General features: G+C 39.6%; 1 pseudogene; it reads left to right on the top strand.

Moving 5' to 3' along the window:
• Positions 1 to 1,835: 1,835 nt before the first annotated feature.
• On the top strand, positions 1,836 to 5,517 carry LOC113353282 (annotated as a pseudogene).
• Positions 5,518 to 14,870: the final 9,353 nt, after the last annotated feature.

Genomic DNA, 14,870 nt, shown 5'->3' with positions numbered 1-14,870 from the left:
TACAGAAAAGAAGAGAAAGATACAAAGTTGTATTACTGAAAACCAAAGATTACTGAGAATAACTTTCTCAGACATATTTATTACAAGCAATTAATATGTCTGAAACAGACCACGGACTAAACTGACTCAAACTAACTGAACTACACTGAGTCAAGTCAAACACATTTGACTTGACAATTCCTACTTTCCTATTAGTTGTCAATGACAAATATTGTATCATTGCATAGCGTAATACTTTAATTTTACTCTTCTTCTTTAACTTTCAGGATCTATGTACCATTGTTTCTTGAATTGTGTTTGTATTGTTGTAGTATGGATGGTGGTGTGGAGGAAGTTATGGAGGTATAAAGATGAGATATGGAGGTATAGAAATGAGAGATGGACGATAACGAAGTTGTGGATCTCATTTGGTTAAGTTACAAAATATGCTCGGGCTATGAGCGGGTGAAAAGAATGTGCATCATTAAGAGTACTCTGGTCCAAGTTAAATAAAATATCAAAGTGCCCAAGTTAGTGAGTTGACCATGATTTTTTTGCTCTCCACATATTTCTTTTTACTCTTCCTCTAACAAAAGTCGTACAGTTTCTCTCTGGTGCCGTAAAAAGCCCATGGGCTCCCACGGCCTTCAGTAAAAAAACAACGTGGCTTATAAAGAGGTCACTACAGTAATTTTAACTGATTTAAGAAGTATGTGACTCACTGAGGTTGGGGTTTTCAATTAAAACCCCCAAAATCAGAGCTCTGAATTGCTGTTAGAGTTAAAGGAGGAAGAATCAATCAATCAGAAGATGCATCTTCAGCATTACATCAATGGTAATGGTGCTTACACTGTTAAGGTATAAAATCAATAAACTCAAAATTTCTATGCTTTTTTGATTGATAAAATTTGTTTAGTTTAATTATTTAGTGTTGATTAATTTTTTTTGGTTATGTTTTATTTATGGGTCTATTTAATCTGATTTATTGAGGGGTTTTATGTTGAAAGTGCCTTAAGGACTCCATAGTTGTCTGGTTTTGAGGAGTCCTTAAAGTTCATTCTGATTATTAATTGAAAGTGAGCTAAAAGAATGCACAATAGAGACTGTAGCACAAAACCATTTTGGATAGTCTATAAGAGCTCTTTGGGGTTTCAGCAGACCCAATAACTCATCGGCTGTTATAGCATTTCAAACTTTGTTGGGTCGAAATTTCTTACATCGTCATAAGAAGGACGGTTTATGATTTGGGTTTAATTTCTAGCCTGCCCTGACATGTTTGGGACTAAAGGCTTAGTTGTTGTTGTTGTTGTTATAAACACCCGTTTCAGCAGTATGCTTAGCTTCAGTTATGTTTTGTACCTCGATTGGGAGAAGGAGATTAGGAAACTTACAGGGACAAGGTTTTCCACTGAGACCCATTGTGAGATGTCACCAGGAAGGCAGGAAGATTGGTTTCTCACCCATTGTGGATAGCACATGTTTGGGGCTAATAAAAATTTATTAAAGAAATAAGTCAAATTTCGATGCTTGAAGCACATGGGATAGAGTATTTCAATGATCCATTACTGAATCGTTGCAATTGATATTCGATCCATAAGAGAAGGAAGAATTCTTCGGGAAGTGGGTATGATATTATTGTTTAATTGATGCACTTATTGCGACTGGATTTCTCTGATTATTTTAGTTGTTTTCTCTTCTGTCTTACTGGACACATGTGGGCTTAGTTGTAAAACAGGTCAGAAATGCAATGCAACGTGCTAATCGTTTAAGACAGAAAGAAAGATTCTATTCAAACTATTTAATGACATTTAACAGATAACTCCTTTAGAAACTAGAGACAAGACTATGGAGAAAATTATAAAAACTTTCTTACCAGATCTTCTACTTATTTCTTTCTACTAACAATCATGGCAGCTCGAGCAATTTCGTCGCTTCTTTTCCGATCCCCCTCAAGGACTAGTACTTTGATTCCGTCGCCTTTGAAAGCAGGTTTGTCTACTAACTAATAGTAACATTGTCCTTGCTTCCATATCTTTGGCTAATTAGTTAATTTTAATTTTATTGTACACATAATTACATTGTTTTTAGCTAATTTAGTGCATCGACTCTCATTCGTTTAGTAGCTAGCTATATTGTTTCCAAGCTACAAGAAAAAAGAAATACAGTTGGGTGAAATCTTGTTTCTTGCAAATTTATGTACTCACTGTTACACTCGTGTACTAGTACTGTTGTACAGTGTCTTTTTCGACATGTTATCTTTGCACATAGATAGTGAGTGATCTAACCAGAGAAGGAATTCTTTCTGCTGGTGGAAGCATATTTCTTATATGGATGAGTATGGATCACGATTCTTGTTGTCTTTGTCTCATCATCGGTCATATTGTCTTTATCTGGTGTTAACTAGTAAATCTCATTTGACTGTTCATTCTGTTCGACATCACCTATTTATGAGTAGATGAATATGAGTACGATGTCATGGTTCTTGTCTTGGGTTGTTTGAGGCTGGCAAGCTGGCGTAAAATCAGCCATACCTTCATGAAATGAAATCCTTTATTGGATCTCATTTCTAGCCTACCCTAACTTGCTTGAGACAGAAAGGCTTTGGTTTTTGTTTTCGGTCATGGTTCTGTCTTTCTGACCTTCACTGATCTTCTTTCACCTGGTAGAATTTCACAGTCCTGATATCCAAAGAAACACAATAATAATTATCTTCATCCATTTAACTCCTAAAAATAGTCTTGGAAATGTTACCTTTAGAATAAATAACAAGATAAGCGTATGAAACTTCCCGGAACTTGTACTTCTTTTTTCTCTAATATGGTATCAATATTTGATTCTTGCCTTATCCAAAAAGTAAGATCCCTACTTGAACTTTCTGATTAAGTTTTTAATTTGTTATAAATTAATTTTTTAGGGAAAAATGTCAACTTGGGAAGAGTTGTAAGTCGATATAGTACTTCTGCTGCACTTGAAGAACCAATTACACCACCGGTTAAAGTAAACTACACAAAACTCTTTATCAACGGGGAGTTTGTGAATTCTGCTTCAGGTTTGTATTGTTTGTTTTTTATTTTAATTTCTCATTCCTTTTTTTTCATGCTCGTTTTTTTCAATTAACCAAGAATTAAGACATTACTTCAATCTTTGTCTGCCCACAGGAAAAACTTTTCCGACTCTTGACCCAAGGACAGGAAATGTTATCGCTCATGTTGCTGAAGGTGATGCAGAAGATATCAATCGGGCAGTTGCCGCTGCTCGGAAGGCTTTTGACGAGGGCCCATGGCCAAAGATGACAGCTTATGTAACTACTCTTGATTTCAGTTTCTTAAATTCTACTTTTCTTTTTTGAGCCAAGAATTTGTTTGGTGGGATTTGAAGAGCATTGTTTTTTCATTCTTTACATTGTTTGCCATTACAGGAAAGGTCAAGGGTTCTTTTGCGCTTTGCGGATTTGATTGATAAACATACTGATGAACTTGCAGCACTTGAGACGTGGGACAATGGAAAGACTTATGAACAGGCAGCTCAAATTGAACTACCAATGATCTCACGCATAATTAGATATTATGCCGGTGAGTCAAATTAGATTTTACTTACGTCAAATGTAGTCACTTTTTTGTTCGACTTCTTTGAATAAATGTTTTAAGATTTTGTTCTGCATGAAACGAACCAGGGTGGGCGGATAAGATTTATGGTCTCACAGTTCAGGCTGATGGTCCGTACCATGTGCAAACCTTACATGAGCCGATTGGAGTTGCTGGACAAATTATTCCATGGAATTTTCCACTTCTCATGTTTGCGTGGAAGGTTGGACCCGCTTTAGCTACTGGTAACAGTATTGTCTTAAAGACAGCAGAACAAACACCGTTGTCTGCTCTATATGCGGCGAAGTTGCTCCATGAAGTGGGTTCTCTTAATTCATTTGCGCAGTTTAGTCTTCATTTCTGAACTTATGCTTTGGGTTTCTTAGTTCTGTGTTGGTCATTGTAGGCCGGCCTTCCTGAGGGTGTTCTCAATGTAGTTTCTGGATATGGCCCAACGGCTGGTGCAGCACTTGCTAGTCATATGGATGTTGACAAGGTTTGTTTTACTATATCTGAGGAAGAATATGTGTAGGCCGAAGTTTGTTCTCTCAAGGGTTAACATAGAAAAGGATTACTTTTTTGCAGCTTGCTTTCGCAGGATCAACTTAAACCGGCAAGATTGTTTCTGAACTGGCTGGTAGAAGCAACCTTAAGCCAGTGACTCTGGAGCTTGGAGGGAAATCTCCATTCATTGTGTGTGAAGATGCCGACATTGACAAGGCTGTGGAAGCTGCCCACTTTGCTCTGTTCTTTAACCAGGTACGTGAAACTAATGGAATTTTTGCATGATATGATGGACAAGCTTAACTACATAGATATGGATTATTGAATTTCATGATCCTAAACGTGATTTGTCTACAGGGACAATGCTGCTGTGCTGGCTCTCGTACTTTTGTACATGAAAAAGTTTATGACGAGTTCTTAGAGAAATCAAAGGCTCGTGCTATGAAACGCGTTGTTGGTGATCCCTTCCAGAAGGTTGTGTAACAGGGTCCTCAGGTGAATATTTATCTCCACTTGCATAATAGATAGTTTAATGTTCAAAAGATCATATCACGTGCTAGGTGGGGTCTTGTAATTCGTCATCATTTCTTCTAGAGTGGTTGTATACTCATCAAGAGGAAAACGGACCAGCTCGGTTTTAAGAGCTTGGGTTTGTTCACTGATATTGTTGCATTCTCCAATGAATATATCAGATTGACTTAGAGCAATTTGAGAAGGTTATGAATTACATAAAATCTGGTGTTGAAAGTGGTGCTACGGTTGAAACTGGCGGTGCGAGATTTGGCGACAAGGGTTACTATATTCAGCCAACTGTCTTCTCAAATGTCCAGGTATCATATATTATTTCTGCTACATCTAAACTGTCGTCATTTTTTACTACTATAATCGCATTTCAAAACTGACAATTGAATATGTGCAAAATTAGGATAACATGTTGATCGCCAAGGATGAGATCTTCGGGCCCGTTCAGAGCATCTTGAAATTCAAGTAAGCTTTAACCCATCAGTACATTTCATCTCATTGCTTGTAAAATATTCTTTATTCTTCACTTACATAACGTTTCATTTTTCATAATTACAGGGATCTTAGCGAGGTGATCAGAAGATCGAATGCAACAACATACGGTTTGGCTGCAGGAGTTTTCACCCAGAACATAGACACAGCAAACACCCTGACGCGTGCACTGAGAGCAGGAACTGTGTGGATTAATTGCTTCGATGTTTTTGATGCGGCTATTCCTTTTGGGGGTTACAAGATGAGTGGGCATGGCAGAGAGAAGGGAGTTTACAGTCTTGATAACTATTTGCAAGTGAAAGCTGTGGTTACTTCTTTGAACAACCCAGCTTGGTTATAACCTTGATACGCGTTAATATATCTGGCTTCTCTCGTCTGTGTTGTTTTTCTCTATGAAGCAAAGAACTATTAATTATAAAGGCTCTATGTTTTTCCATTCTCTGCCTATTTTATGGTGTTCTGGATCCACAGTAGGTGATGCTAACTAGTATGGCTGGTTCTATTAGATGTACCTAGATGGACTTTTTCTTCCCAAACCATGAACAGTATAAAATGCTAAATTGATCGAGATAGATTTCGGCAGCTAATCCCAAGTGACGCCATCTTGATCCAGAGATTTTCCTCAGATCACCATGACGACGATGCAGTCAATGTTGCATCCAAGCATGTTTCAATGCTCGACTGTTTAATGAACAAAACGCTAAGTAATGGATGTCGAGCCCATGGGCTCAAATTACCCTCAATCAGGTATTGGGCCACACGATGAGGTCTTCATTCTAAGGAGTGTGACTGTGACTACTGCCATCTACAAGAACGATTTTTTGGGCACTACTCAAAAATGGTGGAGGACTACTAAGTGATGAAATATCTATCCTATAATTATAAGGGATGTCTTAAAATGTGGAAATGACTTACCTACCCTTAATCTATATATATTTAACCACCTCCTTCCATCACCACCACCTATATATATATATATAACCACCTCCTCTCATCATCACCGCCGCTCACCACCACCTACCACCACCGACCACCTCGAACCACCACCACATCCACCTCTATATATAACTTAATTTAAATCATTAACAAAAAAAATCAAAATCAAAATTATAACAAACCCATTAATTGTCATTCGTTTTTGGTTGAGAAAATGAGAAGTAATCATCAAAATGAGTTGAAAAAGGAAGTTGCAGAAAGAAGTTCAGCTAGGAATTATCTGAAAAACTTTGTCGAACTAGCTGAACTCAACTTTAATGGAGGTTTTTCTTTCAGAGAAAAGTTCGGTTACGTCGCTGTTTGAGGGTGGAAACGGTTTCTGCTGATTTCGGTAATTTCGAGTGTGTGGGTGAGAAACGAGTCTAAACCCTAAACAATGTACTGCAAGGGAGTACTTTGATTAGAGAGATCAATCTGTACAAATTCGGTAGAAACCAAGAAATTGTCGTTCCAGACTTGCTTCGGTCACAAAGTGAAGGAGAAGGGTTGGTCTAGGGAGGGAAGCGAAGAGAGTGCTGAGACCATAATAGTTGATTCGGGAAGAGTAGTTGTTTGACGACTTGTATCAGAAAGTGGAAAGCTAACAAGTGATTTCTGAGTGTTGTATTCTCCTGACCAAAACTTGTCTTTGGTGGAAATAAGTGAGGCCTATTTATACAAGTCGCAATGAAACGTACCCTGGTCTTGTAAGAAGTGGAAACGGTTGAGTAAATGGAAGAAAGCGGTAACGGGTAACACCTGGAATTGATGTTTCCATAATGAAGGAAACGTTTCACCATTACTCCTTGTATTTACTAACCGCCTCACTCTTATGACACTTTATTGTAACGGGCGTAGTGTACGCCGTACGTTGTAAACCACCAGACCAATATCCTTATGAGCATCCCCCAGTTTGTGACATGTTTTGATGTCTCGGGTGTTTTCGTGGAAAACGTGTATCATGTTGTTATTGTTTGGCAAAATAAGATTTGATAGGCTTGCCGGTTCGGTGATGACCTTCGACGGCCGAGATTTTGCATCTTGAGAGGAAGGTTAGCCGTTGATTGTGGTTACCTTTCGTTGGTAGCCAGTGGCGTGGCCACGGTGCTGGCATGCTTGCGCATGCTCTTGGCGTGGCTAATTAGGGTTTGGTGCCGTGACCAAAGAATTGGCATAGCTAAGTGTGTGTCGTGGTCAAAAAGTTGGCAACGCAGCCAATGGTTTCCACAAGTCGTTTGGTTTAGTTGCGAGCTTGTACGGATGAGATTTTCATCTCAGAAGGAAGGATAGCCGTTGATTGTTGCAACCTTCCGTTTGGAAGCCAACGGCCTGCATGGCCGGCATGGCTTTGGCGTGGCCAAATTAGGGTTTTGGCACCGTGGCCAAGAGTTGGCACCGTAGCCAAGAGATTGTCACAAGTCGTTTGGTGGCAAGTTTGTACGGATGATATCTGCATCTCAAGAGGAAGGATATCCGTTGATTGTTGCAACCTTCCGTTTGGCAGCCAGCGGCATGGATGGCATGGATTTGGCGTGGCCAAATTAGGGCTTTGGCACCGTGGAAAAATTAGGGTTTTGGCACCGTGGCCAAGAGATTTCCACAAGTCGTTTGGTGGAAAGTTTTTACGGCTGAGATCTGCATCTTAGGAGGAAGGATAGCCGTTGATTGTTGCAACCTTTCGTTTGCCAGCCAGCGGCATGGTTGCATGGACAACATGGCTTTAGCGTGGCCAAATTAGGGATTTGGCACCGTGGCCAAATTAGGGTTTTGGTACTGTGGCCAAGAGTTGGCACCGTAGCCAAGAGATTGACACAAGTCATTTGGTGGCAAGTTTGTACGGATGAGATCTGCATCTCAAGAGGAAGAGTATCCGTTGATTGTGTCTACCTTCCGTTTGGCAGCCAGCGGCATGGAGGCGTGGCCGACATGGCTTTGGCATGTTTTAGGCGCGGCCAAATCAGGGTTTTGGCATAAACCGTGTAATTTGGCATTGGGCCAGAAGTTGCCACGCGTTTGGTAGCGAACTTCTACGGTTGAGATTTGCATCTCAGAGGGAATGGTAGCCGTTGATTGTTGAAACCATCCGTTTTGGTAGCCAGCGGCATGGAGGCATGGCCGGCATGTCGTTGGCACGGCGGTGCGGCTGGCATGGTTAGGCCTTTGGCGCTGAGGTGTGGCTGGCATGCCGTTGGCACGGTGGTGCGGCTGGCATAGTTTGCCTGACTTTGGCGCGGAGGTGTGGCTGGCATGCCGTTGGCACGGTGGTGCGGCTGGCATGGTTGGCATGCCTTTGGCACGGAGATGTGGCTGGCATGCCATGCCATTGGCACGGTGGTGCGGCTGGCATGGTTGGCATGCCTTTGGCGCGGAGATATGGCTATTAGGGTTTAGCGTGTCGAAACCCTAGTTTAAAATATGTGGCACGCGTGATTGGCACGTTTGGCTAGCATGCGCGGCTAGCATGCACGGCTGGCATGTGCAGAGATGATGTCAGTCAGTGTCGAGGGCTATTCCTTGGAGCATGACATATAAAAAAGGTACCCCGATAATTTTACGCAGACATGTTGAATGGTTCAATAAATGTGCTAGTGGCGAATTTATTATTCAAATGTGACGTCACTGTCTGGCTAAGGTTTTACGACTTTAACCCTAAGCTAAAAACCACCATCAACGGTCGTAATTTTTTTTTCCTTGCCGAACTTTTAGTTTGGTTACGTCGCAATTTTTTTCTCCTAACCGAACTTTTCTCTGAAACCTATATATTGAGTTCGGTTACGTCGCAAATTTTTTCATTTTATTTTCCCAGCCGAACTTTTAGTTCGGTTACGTAGCAATTTTTTTTCTCCTAACCGAACTTTTCTCTGAAAGAAAAAACTCCATTAAAGCTGAGTTCGGCTACCTGTGTTTTTAGAAACATCGGACGATCTACACTTGCAGATGAGTTCGGCTACCTGTTCTTCAAAAGTCGTAGCCGAACTTTGTTAACGAAACCGAAATCAATTTGTAAATTGTTCATTTTTATGAATGTTTTGGCCAATTCAAGCACTATTTACTAAATTTGAAGTATCTGTGAGTACCCAAAACATCATACTCTAGTTGTGGCTCTTAAAAAAAATATCTAACTTTTTTCTTCCAAAACCCTCATCTTCGTTATCATCTTCATCTTTTTCTTCTCCTTCTCAATAATTCTTCTTTTGAAAAAAATCAAATTATTAATTAATCTCACTAATCATTAATTAACTCACTAATCAATACACTAACTAATTTTATTACCAAGGTGAAGTTTGGTATTAAAAAAATAGATAAGGGGTGACTCAAAATTACTTCAAATATCCACCCAAAAAATGAAGAGTAGTCCTCTTCCATTTTTGAGTTGTGCCCAAAAAATCATTCATCTACAAAGTACAAACTTACTATTTCTCCCGGTCCAAGTAAAGCCCATGGGCTCAAACAGCATGTTAAGAATCAACAAGAAGAATTTGAAGAACACATAACAATAACCTACTCTTCCAATGGAATGAGCCTAGATTTCAATAATTCTTTCTTCTTACCGGATACAATCAATCATTCGAGATTAAATACAACATTTGACTTCTTCCTATCTCAGCTACCCTATGGAACGTTGGATTAAATCTCACTAACTAATCGTGTGACTCACAAAAGAATCCAAAGTGACCACACAAACTAGGACACATGCACTACCAACCACCAACGGGTTTACAAGTAAAACTGGCCAATGGGTTAAATCCGAAAATAACCCAGCTGAAAATATCTAGCTAACTAAGGAAGCCCAATAGTTGTATGCCTAGCAAAATTGGGTATATGACAATACCCTCCCCTTCTAAACATCCTTGTCCTCAAGGATGAAATCATGAAATTGAGCCCTGATGTGCAAAATATCTTCCCTGTATCATCCTCAGGTGCAGAGTTGGACCACTGAATAAGTACTTGTTTGACTTCCCTGCCACCCTGTAGGCTTTCTCTTTGGTTCAACACAGAAATAGGAGTAACAATGAATGCACCAGAAGTGTCCACCAATGGGAGGGAGGAAGAAGGGGTGATCTGCGGACCAATCTTTTTCTTCAGTTGAGAGACATGAAATACAGGATGAATTCTTGAACCAACTGGTAGTTTCAGTTTATAAGCAACAATTCCAATCTTCTGCAATATCTCAAAGGGGCCATAGTATTTTGCTGACAGCTTGAAGTTTTTCCTGAGAGACACAGATGATTGTCTATATGGTTAGAGTCTCAGGAATACCCAATCACCAACACTGAATGACCTGTCACATCTAGAAGTATCAGCATGAAACTTCATTCTCTCTTGAGCTCTTAGTAAATCTTCCTTTAGCAACTGTAACATATGGTCTCTTGCCTGCAAGTATTCTTGTACAAAAGCCACTGAAGTAGTAGAATGAATTGGAAAAACAAGATGTGGTGGAATATAACCATATAAATCTTGGAATGGTGTCATTTTAAGACTGTTGTGATAATTGGTGTTGAACCACCATTCAGCCAAAGCCAACCAAGTTGCCCAAAGTTTTGGTATAGATCCTGTCATGCACCTTAAGTATTGCTCTAAACATGCATTAGTTCTCTCTGTTTGACCATCATATTGAGGATGATATGCAGTACTGAGGTGTAATTAGGTGCCTAAAGACTTGAAAAACTCCTGCCAAAACTGGCTGATGAATATTTTGTCTCTATCTGAAACTATAGAGGATGGTAGGCCATGGAGTTTGAAAACATGATGCAAGAATTCTTTACCTACATATACAGTTGTAAAAGGGTGGCTAAGTGCAACAAAGTGGATGTATTTGGTTAATCTATCCGCAACTACCAAGATGACAGATTTTCTGTTTGAAAGTGGCAATCCTTCAATGAAATCCATAGAAATATGTTGCCAGGCAGTATCTTGAATGGGCAATGGTTGTAAGAGGCCAGCAGGAGTAGTGTGTTCATTCTTGTTACATTGGCAGATGTCACATGTATCTATAAAGTGGAGAATATCTTGTTTCATCTTGGGACAGAAAAAATATGCTTTGGCTCTATTATAAGTGCCTAACATGCCTGAATGACCACCAATAGCAGAAGCATGCACTGACTGCATGATAGAATTTATAATATTATTATTAGCACCCACATATAGTCTAGTTTTATACCTGAGAATGCCTCCTTGTAATGAGAATGACTGATGGGAAGGATTAATGTGGAGCTGAGCCAAAAGTTCTTGCACCACAGAGTCACTTGTGTAGATGCTAAGGATATCTTGAGTCCATTTAGGTTGAGTCACAGAAATTGCTGAACAAGCAGAAGTATGAGGAAGCCTTGAAAGAGCATCTGCAACCACATTATCTTGCCCCTTTTCATATTGAATCACATAGTCAAGCCCCAACAGCTTCATCAGCCACTTTTTTTGGAGTACTGAAGTCATTCTTTGTTCCATGAAGAATTTTAAACTTTGATGATCAGTATTGATGATGAATTGGGAATGGGAGAGATAATATTTCCATTTTTGTACAACCATCACTATTGCCAGGAGTTCTTTTTCATAAGTGGACAATGCTAGAGCCTTAGGACCAAGAGACTTACTGAAGAAGGCAATAGGTTTACTGAACTGCATCAACATAGCACCCACACCTCTGGAGCAAGCATCAGTTTCTAAAATAAATGGAGCATAAAAATCTGGCAAGGCAAGCACTGGGGCATTTGTCATAGCTTGTTTAAGGTTATTGAAGGATTGGAGAGTTGTTGGAGACCAAACAAAAGAGTCCTTCTTAAGCATATCAGTAAGTAGCTTGATGATGGTGCCATACCCTTTGATAAATCTTCTATAATATCCAGTTAGACCAAGAAAACCTCTGAGTTTTTTTAAATTTTTTGGTTGAGGCCAGTCTTGCATTGCCGCTATTTTGTCAGGATCAGCAGCAACTCCTTCAGAAGAAATAAGATGACCCAAGTATGCCAGTTGTGGTTGAGCAAAACAACATTTCTTGAAGTTGGCTGAGAGGCTTTGTTGTCTTAACAAAGAGAGCACCTGAGCTAGGTGTAGAACATGATCCTCCAGGGATTTGCTGTAGATAAGAATATCATCAAAAAAAAACTAGAACAAACTTCCTTAGAAAAGGTTGGAACACCTTGTTCATGAGATCTTGAAATGTTGCTGGTGCATTGGTGAGACCAAATGGCATCACCTTGAACTCAAAATTCCCATGGTGTGTTCTGAAAACAGTTTTGCATATATCTTGGATGTGCATTCTAATCTGGTGGTAACCAGATCTAAGAACTAGTTTGGTGAAGATGATAGCCCCATTAAGTTCATCCAGCAATTCCTCAATGAGTGCAATTGGAAACTTATCTTTAATGGTCATTTCATTAAGTTTCCTATAGTCCACACAAAATCTCCAAGATTCATCCTTCTTTTTCACCAACAATATTGGAGAAGCAAAAGGACTGTGACTATCTGTATGATGCCAGCATCCAACATTTCTTGAACCAACTTCTCCACTACTCCTTTTTGGATGTATGGGCATCTATAAGGTCTTTGAGCAGTGGGTACGGAAGAAGGTTTTAAGGGGATTTTATGATCTAACTCTCTTGGTGGAGGGAGAGTAGATGGCTCCTCAAAGACATCCTGATATTCTTGGAGTAAAGAAGTAATCTCTGGTGGTGTAGGGGTAAGTGGAATGGTTGAAATAGAGAAAAATTGACCAATAAGAGCAGGAGTGTTATTCTTGATGAACTTGAAAAAAGATTCACCACTGAGAAAAATGCAAGAAGAAGTAAGTGATGCCCTTGTAATGTAATGAGCTTGCCGAGGTAGTGGAAAAAAACTTTTAGTTCAGCTAGATTAAACATTACATCTCCCAATTTGGTTAACCAATCAACACCTAACACCATATACATCCACCTAATGGAAGTATTCTCAGATCACCAGAAAATTGGTACCCCTGCATAGACCAGAGTAAATCCTTGCAAACACCCTCACTAATGGTAGTATCACCATTTTTCACTGTCACCAACATTTTACCAGTTGGAACTAATGGGATGTCTAATTTGGTGGCTAAGGATGCATCAACAAAACTATGAGTACTCCCTGTGTCTATCAAGACTAAAATATCTTGCTTATGAAGTTTATCAGGTACTCTGATGGTACTCTGATTCACCAACCCAGTCAAGGCATTCAAAGATACTTCCATAGTGGTGTCCCCTGAAGTAGCAGGAGAAACTGCTTCTTCTTCTGAATCCTCCATAGATGGAGAAGAAGTATCCTCCTCGGAAGCTGCTAACATGAATAGTTGTTGAGTTTTACAGCGATGACCCGGCTTGTAAAAAACATCACAGTTGTAACATAAGCCTTTGTCGCGTCTTGCTTGCATCTGAGCAGGTGTAAGCCTTTTGATTGGAGGTAAAGACGGTCCAGACTTGGTGGGAGTAAGAGGGTGTGTAATGATAGGCTTGTCAGATGAAGAAGATGGTCTAGGAATGTTGGTAAGTGGGGCGAAGCAGTGTTTATAACTAGAGGATGGATACAAAAAGTTTGATGATGGTGTAAATGGCTGGTGAAATGGTTTAGATCGTTTCACCTGAGAATCAATTGAAGCTTGTTGTAAACGAGCTAGATAAAAGGCTTCAGTGTCACAATTGGGTTTGAATATTTGTACCGGATGACGGATGTCTTCCTTCAACCCACTGATAAAACTCATAGTGAAATAATCATCAGATAAACTAGGATTCTTAGATTTCATCACAGCCTTCAACTATTCATATCTCTCAAAGTATTCTTCAACTGTGGAGGTCTGAGAGAGTTCATTAAAACTACCAATATAGTTATCATGATTAACATCCTCAAAACGAAAACAAACATCAGAAGAAAATTTTTTCCCAATCAATAAACAATTTACCCTCCTGGTAATCCAAAAACCAAGCATCAGCCTTATCATCCATATGAATTGAAGTTATATCTACCCGTTTAGAAGGGTCAATAGAATTCAGATAAAAGTAGCGTTCACATTTACGAAGCCAAGCTCTAGGATAAGAACCATCAAATCGTGGAAAATAAATTTTAGGATGGCGGATGTAGTTACCTGAATGAAATAACGCACCAGTAGATTGTTCTGTTTCATGGTGTTGATTCCCATTGTTATCCTGTGAAGCACCTGGATCTGAAATCATGGGAATGCCAAGGTGTCTACAGATTGTAGTAAACTGAGAACCACCCAAAGTTTCTTCAATTGAAGTAATCTTGAGCTTGATGTCATAGACATCTTTTTCTAGAACTGATAATCGTTCCCCATCAAGTTTTTGTTGAAGGGCAACTTCCTTTACTGTAGGTGCTTTCTCACCTCCTATCATGAATCAAACACGGGATCGACGAAGCTGATACCAAATGTTATGAATCAACAAGAAGAATTTCAAGAACACATAACAATAACCTACTCTTCTAATGGAATGAGCCTAGATTTCAATAATTCTTTCTTCCTACCAGATACAATCAATCATTCGAGATTAAATACAACATTTGACTTCTTCCTATCTCAGCTACCCTATGAAACGTTGGATTAAATCTCACCAACTAATCGTGTGACTCACAAAAGAATCCAAAGTGACCACACAAACTAGGACACGTGCACTACCAACCACCAACGGGTTTACAAGTAAAACTGGCCAATGGGTTAAATCCGAAAATAGCCCAGCTGAAAATATCTAGCTAACTAAGGAAGCCCAATAGTCGTATGCCTAGCAAAATTGGGTATATGACACAGCCCTCGATCAAATAATGGTCCTTAGAATGAGGTCATTATCGGAAGTTTCA

The sequence above is a fragment of the Papaver somniferum genome, chromosome 2 (assembly GCF_003573695.1).
Source record: "Papaver somniferum cultivar HN1 chromosome 2, ASM357369v1, whole genome shotgun sequence".
NCBI lineage: Eukaryota > Viridiplantae > Streptophyta > Magnoliopsida > Ranunculales > Papaveraceae > Papaver > Papaver somniferum.
The sequence above is the reverse complement of the archived record's forward strand: the minus strand, read 5'-3'. Positions and strand labels throughout refer to the sequence as shown.